Raw genomic sequence first — 11,000 nt, forward strand, 5'->3', positions numbered from 1 at the left:
TCCACAATCCACTCTGATGGAAAGTACCCTGTGCCTGCCTAGAGCTCTGACTTTGCTTTTCCTACCAGCTCCTGAGCAGTGTCAGGGCCACCATGAGGGCTTTAAAATCCAGATAAACCCCAAATCCCACCCCAGTGACTAATCCAAGTGAAGAACTACATGTTGTCATTAAAAGCTCAAAACTCTGTTATGAATTCTATGACAACAATGTAATGGAGTCCCATGAACTTCACTCATGCTCTTGGTTTCATTTTATGTCTTTTTAATCCCTCATTTGGCAGCTTGTAAAACTTATCCTGGAATTCAGAGGTCAAGCAGGGGTGGCTTTGCATTGACCTTCACCTCTGGTCCCACTTTGTGCAAACACAACTCGTGCCAGGGTGAGTGAACTCATCACCTCAGCTTTTCCCTCCAAAATATCCCCTCCTGATTTCTCTGCAGATGAGCTCAGATCCACTCCTCACCTCCCCTGGTCATCCAAGGGTCCATTCTGTTCCCCACAGTGACCCCAGGGAGGTCCCTTTGCCTTTCTCCTGCCCCTCTCCAGCCTGAGGCCGCTCCTCTGCTCGCTCTCTCCGGCCTCATCCCGCACGGAGCCTCTCCTCTCTTCCTTGCTGGCTGCTGCCAAGGAAGGAGGACACAGAGTCCCCAGTGCTGAGACCTCCCTGCTACCCCTGGAGAGCCCTGGCTGTGCTCCCCAGGGGCCTTGGCTTTCCCAGGGAAATTGTCTGCTGGGCTGCCTTCAGTTACCTCAGCAATCCCCTCAAAAATGCCACCCTCGCTGCCCTTGACATCCCCTCACATTTCCTACACAAACATCTCTTGTGTCCCCTCTAAACTACCCTGGGGTTTCAGCTAAGTGAATGACATGACCTGTGCCCACTGCTCATGATTCACCCAACCCAAATTGAGAGCAAATACTGGTTGGGCTTTAAGAACTTGAAATAACTTTCAAGCAAAAGAAATCACCTTTTTCTTCTATTTTGTTTTTCTTTCAGATGCTGATCTTGCCTCTGTGGATGTGTGCTGAGCTCTCACTGCAGGGGACTGTCAAGCCTGAATTGCTGTGAGTTTGTGTTCTTCACACTGGGGAATCTGAAATAATTATTAATTTGACTACAGAAATGTTTTCAGAAACCTTTCCCTTTTCCTACCCTTTGCTGGAGCATCTTCTCTTTGTGCTTTGATTTTCCAGCTGTTCCCTGATGCCATTTCCCCTGCCTGACTTCTGTGCAGCTCCTAGCTGGGAAAAACTGAGATAATTTAGAGGGAACAGAGGTGAGATTTTTAGCTGGATTTTTCTAAAATTTCTACTTATACTGAAATTATTTCTAATTCCCAAGTGAGAAGAACATGAACTCACAGTCATTCAGGACTGATAATCACTGAGGGAAGTCTGACATAGTATTAGTAAGTAACCTTTCCTGGAATCAGTTATCACCCCAGTCCTCTAGCCTTGGCAACTTTTTGCCATGAATGGACCCAAGTTCCAAATTTCTGTCACCTTTTGTTAGAAGGATACTGGACAGTAAATCTTACAACAGAATTTCAAAATTGCATGAAGAATAACAGGCCCAGACCAAACCCAGCCACCCCATCACCAATTTTGGGAGAAATAGTGATAGAGTTTAAAATACTTTCTCCCTCCATGCTATTCAGTCCTTCACTGCACATCCCCAGAGAGGATTACTCCACCTTTTGTTCCAGACAGCGCCTCTCTCTCCAGCACAAATCCCACTGGTCACAGACAGAGCAGACCTAAGGCAATGGTTCCAGCAGCAGCTGCAATTCCGAGCTCTCTGTTCCCTGGATTGCTCATCCAAGCACTCAGTGGCAGTCTCACCTCAGCCCAGATTCTCTGTCCTCAGAGGGAGATGCAGCCTGATGAGGACATGGCTCTGGCACCCCATTTCCTCTTGTTCCTGCTGATCCTGGAAAGTCCACAGGTAAAGGTAGTCCCTCAGACCTTGCATCCCTGAACACCTGGAGAGCTGGAGTTTCACCCAGATCCCAGATTCCCTAGGCAGCTACTCCCAGCAGGGAGGAATAGAGGAACCCTGCATCCCTCTGGCTTAGCCCACAGCATGGGCAGGACCAGAAGCCCTCCAGCACAGACCCCTGGTGCTGAAGCCTCTTGGCTTTGGCTGCTCAAACACCACAGCTTTTGGCACAGGTGGGATGTAAGGATGGTTTCCTGTGCTGAAAGAGAGGAGGAAAAGACAATGAAGTCCACTGCAGAAGTCAAAGGATCCCAGCTTTCACACTTGTGCTCTGATTGTCACTATGGGGTTTTATCCATGACAGGTGACACCAATTCAGAGTGCCCTTTTCCAGCATGTTTATTCCTAACTATTCCAGACATTAAAAGAATGCAGGACATTGGTACACCAAGGCTAACAGCAGGGGAAGCACAGGAGGTGTGGGGGGGAGAGCTAGAGGAGTGAAGGAATAGGCATTTTCTTGTTTTTCTTGGATCAGTGCTGGGAACTTTGCAAACAAGTGGTGCTGCATGCATCAAAGACATAATGCCCATGGTTTGGTTGTTTTCCTTTGCTCATAACCCTTGGCTTCACCCCCTCTCCAGAGGAGCAGAGAATTCCTCCAGGCTAAGGGTGAGTCTGGTCCCACTCCAGGGATGTGTCCAGTAAAGAAGGGGAGTTGTTTAGAGGAACTGACCACAAAAATCAAACGCAACAAACACTGAAATGAACTCCATTGAGCTGCAAAACCAAGTATTCACAGAGGCAGGGGCACGAGGTGCATGCAGGACCAAGAAGTACCACTGCACTTGGTTTTTCTGCTTCCCTGTATTTTAGTTCTGCTTTACTTCAGAGCTGCTATTCTGCCAAGATCAGTTCCATTTTCAGAAGCCTGTGTCATGCGCAGTCAAGGCTGGAAATCCTCACTTAGGATTTCCACATCACATCTTGATTTGCCAGGAAGCCTGTGCACACACAATTCCCATTTCTGTGTTAGCTCAGTCACAAATCATGTAACCCAGCAACTTGCTCCTCACTACACCCCTTGGAAATAAATTAAAAAGGTAGAAAAAACAACAACTGCACAACAACCCACAAAAGACATAGTTTACTGCAGCTTCATCTTAATATTCTTTCGAGTGAAGGAGAGAAAGGAGGAAAGCTGTTCTAGTTCTGCACCAAGCAGTTCGAAACAGCCAACAATGCCCTCACCTGCAGCTTCCTTCCTTCAGCCTTGCCCTGACTTGTGAGGGGCCAGAGACACCACACAACCCAAAAGTATCAGCACTCACACCCACTTCTAGTAGGGGCACCTTCATGGTCCATCTTTGGCTAACAAACCCCAGGATGGTTTTGCATTCCTGGCAGAATTGGCCAATTTCATTCCCTGTTGGAGTCAGTGGGTCAGGGGTCTCTCTGAATTCCTCAGAGAGAAATCAGAATGCAGGGACTGAATGAAATCCTGTGAATGAATGTATTAAGCCACTTGAATTGAATATATTAAGCAACTCACACATAAGTGTTAGGATAAGTATGTGAGTCCATAAATAAGTTTTAATGTGGGCTCTAGTGCTTTTAGCAAGTGAAAGGTTTCAAATGCCAAAGTTGCAGTGCGAGTTCTAGTGAAGGTTGAAAAAACATACTGATGTTTTCAGTTGAGGCTCCAGGACCATGGTTATAGTGAGTATATAGACATACTAGAGCTATAGTAAGAATGTGGTTTGCATTTTTTGGATAGAACGAGATAGGTTGTATGCGTAGTTTATATGTAACAGAGTGTGTTAAGAAACTAGAATTCTAATAGGTTAAAAAGGGGTAGTGCAATTTTGTGTCGTACCTTGTTGGGAAAATTCTGTCTAAGAGTTGGTATTGAGAAGAGCTGGAGCTTTTTAGCCATCTGTCACTGCAATTTGTCAATTCCTTTTGGCATTCCTTCTGCCATTGCATTTCTGCTCAACCTTTGAGACTGATGTGATATGTAATAAGATGTGCTTTGTAATAAATAATCTTTTTAGCAACTATAAGCTGCTTTGATCAGTTAAGATAGCTTGACAAAGTTGGACCAAGAGCTCCAGAGGTTAATAATCTCACTCTCCTTGTCAGAGGTGGGAAGCTGGATGGATTTGCTGTGGCTGTGCCGGGATGGCCACAATCCCCACTTGGCTCAGGGCGCCAGGGGCGTGGGTGAGGCCTGGCTCTGGGGGCTGAGCTGGGGAGTGCCGGGCTGGTGGGGGAGCACAGTGAGGAGGCTCTCTGGGGAGGAAGAAGGCTCTGCCATGAGCCACCAGGCCTGGCCTAGGTTTGCCTGCTGCCCATTGGAGAGAGAGAAAGAGGAAGAGTCCATCAGGGCTTAAATGACCTTTTGGTGCTTCTGGTTCTGGTGCCAGCTTGGCTGGCAGAGCAAGGTCTGTGCCCCTGCCAGCCGCTGGCCGTGACAATGCAGCCAGAGCCCTCCCTGGTTTCACTTCAGGAGAGCCCAGGTGGCCTTTGCTTCAGCTTGAAAGGGCAGCTGTTGTTTCACTGTTGTATTTCTTGGTTTGTTCAAGCCCCTCTGGCCCTCCAGTGCTGGAAGACACAAAGTTGCCATGCTGAAGGAAAGGCAGGGAAAGCTTGAAGAAGGCTGAAGGGAGCACTGGGATTTCCCCTTTTCCCAAGAGCTTTCTTCAGCTGAAGCTGCTGGCAAGGACCAGACTTGACAGCCCGCAATGGGTTTGTGCTTGTTTTATTTTGGGGGTCCTGCATGGGACGTGGTAAGCAGGTGCTGCACAGGCTGCGGCGAGGCATCAAAAATGCCCGCCCAGCACCCAAGGGTGCCGCAAGATCTGCTCCAGCTCTGGCCTGTCTGCGGGGGACTTGGACTCCTGGCTGAGGCAGGGGCTGCGCCGGCGGGTCCCACTTCCCCCGGAGGGCACTCCACGTTCCCCAGGGAACTGGCCAAAGGCAAGGAGCCCTTGTGCAAGGCAAAGGAGGCCGGCAGAGCAGCCCACGGCCTTGCCGGCCAGGCAGGCCGAGAGGCCGGGGCCCGGCTTATGCAGCCCCCTCTCTGCCGGCAGGGCCGGCTGCCCTTTGGCACGGGGCAGATGCCGTGCCCCAGGAGCCGGCAGCCGGCTGAAGGCTGCAGCCCACGGTCCGGGAGGGAATGGGGCCGTGCAGTGCCCGGCACTGGGAGCAGGGCCCGGGCTGAGGCCTCACCGGCAAATCGTGTGAAGGCGTGCTCCTGGAGGAAGGTGCTGCGACTGAAGTCGATGAGCTTCAGCTCGCCGCTCTCCGGCCCCACGAGGAGGTTCTCCAGCTCCATGTTCCGGTGCAGGACGCCACAGGAGGTGCAGTGCCACACGGCCTCCAGCACCTGGCAGAAAAGCCAGCGCGCCACCTCCTCGCACAGGAACTCCTGCTCCAGCAGCAACAGCAGGAGATCCCGAGATGCCTCCAGGAGCTCCATGACCAGCAGGAAGCTGTCAGGCAGCTCAAACCAGTCAAGGAGCTGGATGATGTGGGGCAGCCAGAGCCCACCTTCTCCATGAGCACGATCTCCAGAGGAACACGGGTGCCTTCGAGCTGTGAGGAGGAGACAATGCCTCCAGCAGGCCTGATGCTGCCCTGTGGCTGCTGCGCTGGCTCCTGCCTGGGATGCCTCGGTGTCCTCCCACCATGGGCAGCCTCCCTGGTGCTTGTTCTTCGTGCCAAGCCCCAGGGTTGCTGGCAGGTGGCCCCTGCCCAGCCCCAGCCCGATCTCCAGTATTGCCAGGCCTGCCATGCTTTGGCTCTGGCTCTGAGCCCACGCCCGCCATCCCCCGCCAGCCACTGCCGGGCTCTCGGCTGTATCCCAGCCCTCCCCGGCCCGCCCTGTCCCGCTGGCCCCGCTCATGCACCAGCTCATCCCACTGCTGGATGCTCTCCTGGGCCACGTGTTTGATGGCCACCTTCAAGCCATGGAGAGAGGGGGGCTGAGCTCAAGCCATGTGCCTCCCAGTACCTGCCCTATCTGTGGGGTTGTCTTTGTCTGGGACTGGGTTGCACTTGGTGGGTGATGCAGAAAATGGAGAAAGAAGATGTGTATTTCAAGACGACCTTGTTTTGGGGTGAATTGCTCAAGACACTGTGCTTGTATCCGTATCTGCATGTATGTATGTATATATTTTAAAAGTTTAAGTTTGAGGTAATGTGTTGGCTTGGGAAGAAATTCAAGGTGGAACATGTTGTGGGTTTGGGAGGGCTTTTTTGGTGAATTATCTCCCATTTCTTACCTGAAAAGGGGGATGTGGAGAGGAGAGGGCAGTTGAGAGCAGTGGGGAATCAATGATGGGCAGTTGAGTTACAAAAGAATTGGCCAGTGACCCTCCCACTTCATTGGAAGCTTCCAGGGAGGGAGAGTGGGATTGGGCACTGGCTTGATGAGGGAAGAACCAGCTGGCTATGCTAGGAGCAGGGCAGTTTGCGCAAGTTTTGGTGTTGGACCCAGCACTGCTTCAGAATTCTTCTTGCCACCCATGGGTGAGCCTGTTGCTTGCGGCAGCTGCTGGTTGACAGGGACTTTTCAACACTCCCATTGCCAAGAAGACCCTCACCATCTGTGTCAGTGCTTCAGGGGAAACCACACCACTCCACTTATTCTCTTTCTTTCTGGAGAGAGGGAGCCCCAGGTGCTGTTTGACTGGAACCTCAGCAAAGCTGCCACACCAGGATAGTGCAGCAGACAGGTGAGAACCTAGGAAAACCAAAGCCCCATGTTCTCTGTCCCCGAGGGTGCCGTTATCCCCAGGGCTGGCTCAGGGCTGGAACGGCGGCCCCTGAAGCTGCCTGAGCCAACAGCGCCCCCTGGAGCCACGGCAGAGCTGCTGCAGCCCCTCTGCCCCGACAGGAGCCTGCAGCGCCCTCTGCCGGCTGTGGCCAGAACTACAGCAACGGGAGAAACTGCTGGATGGGTGGGACGTGGGACTGCTTTGGGGGGTTGTTGCCCTTGTTTTGGTTGTTTATTCTCCCTTGTTGCATGTATATATATATATATATATATTTCAGTAAAGAAATATTATTTCTTTTCCCATATCTTTTCCTGGAAGCCCCCAAATTTCAAGTTATAACAATTTGGATGGAGGGAGCGTTCCATTCCAGGAAGATTCCCAGCCTTCATGGCAGACATGTGTCTTTCAAACTAGTGTGAAAGCTAAGACAGAGAGTACTGTGGATTTAATTAGCATATGCACTTTGATAACCAAGTTGTCTTGGTAAGAGCATAAAGAGCTTTGAAGATTACAAGAAGATTGGATCAAGACTGGTAACAGGAAAGATGATTTAACTAAGTAGAAGTGTAAAGTTTGTCTGTGTGATGTTTAACTCAATGAATGTAGTAAAAAATTACTAGCCTTCCTAAAAATGGTATATAAGCATATGTAGCTCACAGTTAATTGAGATTCTGATCATAAGTCAGTAGTCCCTGTCTCTCTCTCTCTCTCTCAATCATCAATAAACCAGGACAATCTGTCATCATTAATGGAAAAATTGACCTTGGAGGTAAAGGAACTCACAGAAGCACAGTTTCAGCCCTTGCCTAGGAATTGTTCCTGATCCTCACAAAACAGGGGCTTCTGTTGTTTGAAGAATAGTCTTTGAAGGATCTCTACACACCAGCTTTTACCTCCCTCAGAGGGCCTCTTCCCACAGTATGTCACACCAGACTGGCACAGTTCCTATGCAGCTGACATCCATCGTCACCAACAACAGGACCACTTTAACCACCACTAGTGAGAGGGAGCATGGATCGTTAAATTTTCCCCACATAAGATATGGAAAAGAAATCCCTGCTGTGAATCCTACCAATTCTTTCTCAATATGTACATAGAAGCAAAGATGCCTTGCACAAAATCTGCCTTCTTGGATCCCTGGTGAACAATGGCACAAAGTCCAGCAGTGTGCCCTGGAGGACAATGCTAAGACCAGTCCTTTCTGACCCTTTTTAGTAACTGAGTGATGGGGCAGAGACTACCCTCCCACAAAACAAGGAGGAGTGGCTGATCTGCCAGAGAGAAATGCTGCCATCCACAGGGATGATGTATTAACAATGATGACTGTTATGGGCTGATGTTTGGACTGGCTCCTCTCCTTGCTTCCCCCGTGCAGCTGCCGGTCCCTCCCTCGGATGGTTTTATCTAGGCTGGTGTTTTCCGGCTCTCCCTCTCTTGCTGCGCTTCGGTTGTGGGCTGTGTCTTGCTCTCTGCCGTCTGCTCAGCTGTGACCCCCTCCCCTGGCTTCTTTGGCCGTTTTTTCCCTTTTCCCCCAGCTGTTTTGTCTGTGCCCCCGTGTTGGCTTGTCCTTGGGTTTGCTTTTGCTTGTCTTGGGCTCGCTTAGCTTGTCTTGGGCTTGCTTTGGGCCTGCTCCCGGCTGCCCCTCCCCCTCTCTCCCTTCTCCCTGCCTCCAGGGATTTGCACCGACTCCGGAGGACAAGGATCTGGACTTCGGGGGCCGCTGCTGGAGGTCGGCTTGGGAGGCTCTGCCACTCTCCCCGGCGAGGACCGGCTGGGTTCGTCTCATCTGGGTTTGGGTTGGGGGAGTGTTTCTTTTGTATTTTGTTAATAAAAAGTTTTTTCCATTTTCACCACAAGAACAATTCTTTCTGAGCTCATTGAAGGAAGGAATTGTAAAAAAGAAAAGGGGGGGGGGGGCCCTTTGGAGCTCTTTTTTTCCCCAAATTTGTCCTAAACTTGGACAATGACAATTCAATAACAAGTGCTGAGTCCTGTCCTTGGGAGGGAGCAACCACCAGTATCTGGTGCAACAGGCACCAGTATCTGCTGGGGGCCAGCCAGCTGGAAAAGCCAAATTTGCCAGGGTCCTGCTGGACACCAGGATGCCCATGGGCTGGCAATGTGCTCCTGAAGCAATGCAGAACAGCATCCTGGGCTGCACTGGGAGCTGTGTCACAGCCCAGGGAGGGAAGGGATCCTTCCCCTCTGCCCCACACCAGTGAGGCCAGCCCTGGAGTGCTGGGCCCAGAGCTGGGCTGCCCAGTATAGGAGACAGGAACAGACTGGACAGAGTCTAGAACGAGGCCAGGAAGGTGATGGAGGGACTGGAGCATCTCTGCCATGAGGAGAGCCTGAGAGAGCTGGGACTGTCCAACCTGGAGCAGAGCAGGCTCAGGGCAACACATTCCTGAGCAAAAATACCCGGGTGGGGGGCTGCAGAGGGGACGGGACCAGGGACAGCCCCAGGGACCACAGGCACAAAGTGAAACACAGGAGGGGCCTGTTAACTCAAGACACACTTCTGCACTGGGGAGGGGTGGCTGAGCACTGGGCAGTGCCCAGGGAGGTGGTGGAGTCTCCATGGCTGGAGAGACTCAAAAGCCACGTGGACACATCCTGGGCAGCTGGCTGGGCATCCTGGCAGCTGGGGGGCCTGGTGGAGCAGGGCTGGGCAAGGGGACCCCTGAGGTACCTCCAGCCTCACCCTGTCATTCTGTGACTCCATAAAAAAACAGGTCGCAGTTTCCTAAGGACAAATGAAAAAGCTCCACACATGGCAGGCTTCTCCTGCCATCACCAAAGTGGTTCATGTCATGTGTCTCCCTTCTGGAGATTCCTCCCTGGTGTGAGGATGCCCCTTCAAGGTCACTCCTTGAAACTGAGAGAAATGTTTGCCCATGGTCATTGGTTTGGGTGAGTAGCATCAATCTTTCATTAAGAATTGGTCTGGATAGAATTGCTTCAGTGGTGTTTGAAATATAATGCACTATACCAGAAGTTATAGTTCTCTGTACCGAGTAGTAAGTAATTCTGACAAAGATCTTTGAGTTTAATTGTGATCATAATAACTACTTTATTTGTCTATAAATATATCCCTCATCCTAAGGAACACAGCTCTATAAAGGTTCAACAACACCTATACTATCCTATAAACATTTGATTAACACCTATCCTATCCTATCCTATCCTATCCTATCCTATCCTATCCTATCCTATCCTATCCTATCCTATCCTATCCTATCCTATCCTATCCTATCCTATCCTATGCCATCCTATGCCATCCCATCCCACCCGACACCATCCCACCCCATCCCATCCCATCCCATCCCATCCCATCCCATCCCATCCCATCCCATCCCATCCCATCCCATCCCATCCCATAAACTATTGATTAACACCTATACTATTCTATAAACTATTGATTAAGTCTAAGACAGCATTCCACTGCTCGCTGGCTCCTCTCTGTGAAGTTTAGGAAGCAAGGTGGTCCTTTCTGCTCCTTGTGACTCAGTGGGACTGTCTCCAGCCTGCTCCCTGTGCAGATCTCCATGTTGTCCTGTCAGTCCCAGGCCAGCTGTGACTGCAGCAGGGACACCTGGAAGAGGCACAAGGCCCAGCTCAGACAAGCCCACGCTGGCAGCAGCATCCGCAGCCCCACGGTACCGGCTGTCGGGGCACACACAGCCTCCAACTCCAGCCCTCACCAAAACTCTGCCCTTGGGGAAGGGAAAGGAACCGGCTCCCAGACTGCCCCTGAATAGAGCTCAGATGGTCAACAAGTCCAGCTCATGGCAGAAAAACCCTTCCCATGTACATCCCTCAGCAACCACAGCTCTATTAGAGAGTTCTGGCAGCAATTAGGAACCCTACACTGATTTCAAAAGCACACATTTGGGCACTGACCATTTCTCTCCACACGCTGTGCATCTGCAGGAGAGAGCTACTGGAGGACTTCTCTCTGTCAGAAGTAGATGAACTTTCCTGGGCAGACTCGCGGAGAGGCAATGAAAAGTATCTGGGGGGAACACTCTACTAAAACTTTTGATTCTTCTCCCTTCAGGTTCCACCTGCACATTTGACAAGAGAGAGGGCCACAGAAAACTGTCAGCAAAAGTGAAGCAATAGGACCTCTGGACATCAAGGCAAGGAGATCTCTATTCAGACACCCTGAATTGCACCAGACAACACTGGAGGCACAAAGCTCTCACTGGCAGCGTTGCAAGAGAGGCCAGTGTGTGTCCGGGGACACGGGGCCAGGGAGGGAGGCACTGGAGTGAAG

General features: G+C 51.1%; 1 long non-coding RNA gene across 1 annotated transcript; it reads left to right on the forward strand.

Moving 5' to 3' along the window:
* Positions 1-259: 259 nt before the first annotated feature.
* LOC306816749 lies at positions 260-1,753 on the forward strand. The gene is made up of 3 exons (XR_013777771.1): positions 260-380; positions 999-1,278; positions 1,712-1,753. It is a non-coding gene; the product is annotated as an uncharacterized lncRNA (long non-coding RNA).
* The last annotated feature ends 9,247 nt before the right edge of the window (positions 1,754-11,000 follow it).

The sequence above is a fragment of the Erithacus rubecula genome (genome assembly GCF_903797595.1).
Source record: "Erithacus rubecula genome assembly, contig: scaffold_878_arrow_ctg1, whole genome shotgun sequence".
NCBI classification, from domain to species: domain Eukaryota; kingdom Metazoa; phylum Chordata; class Aves; order Passeriformes; family Muscicapidae; genus Erithacus; species Erithacus rubecula.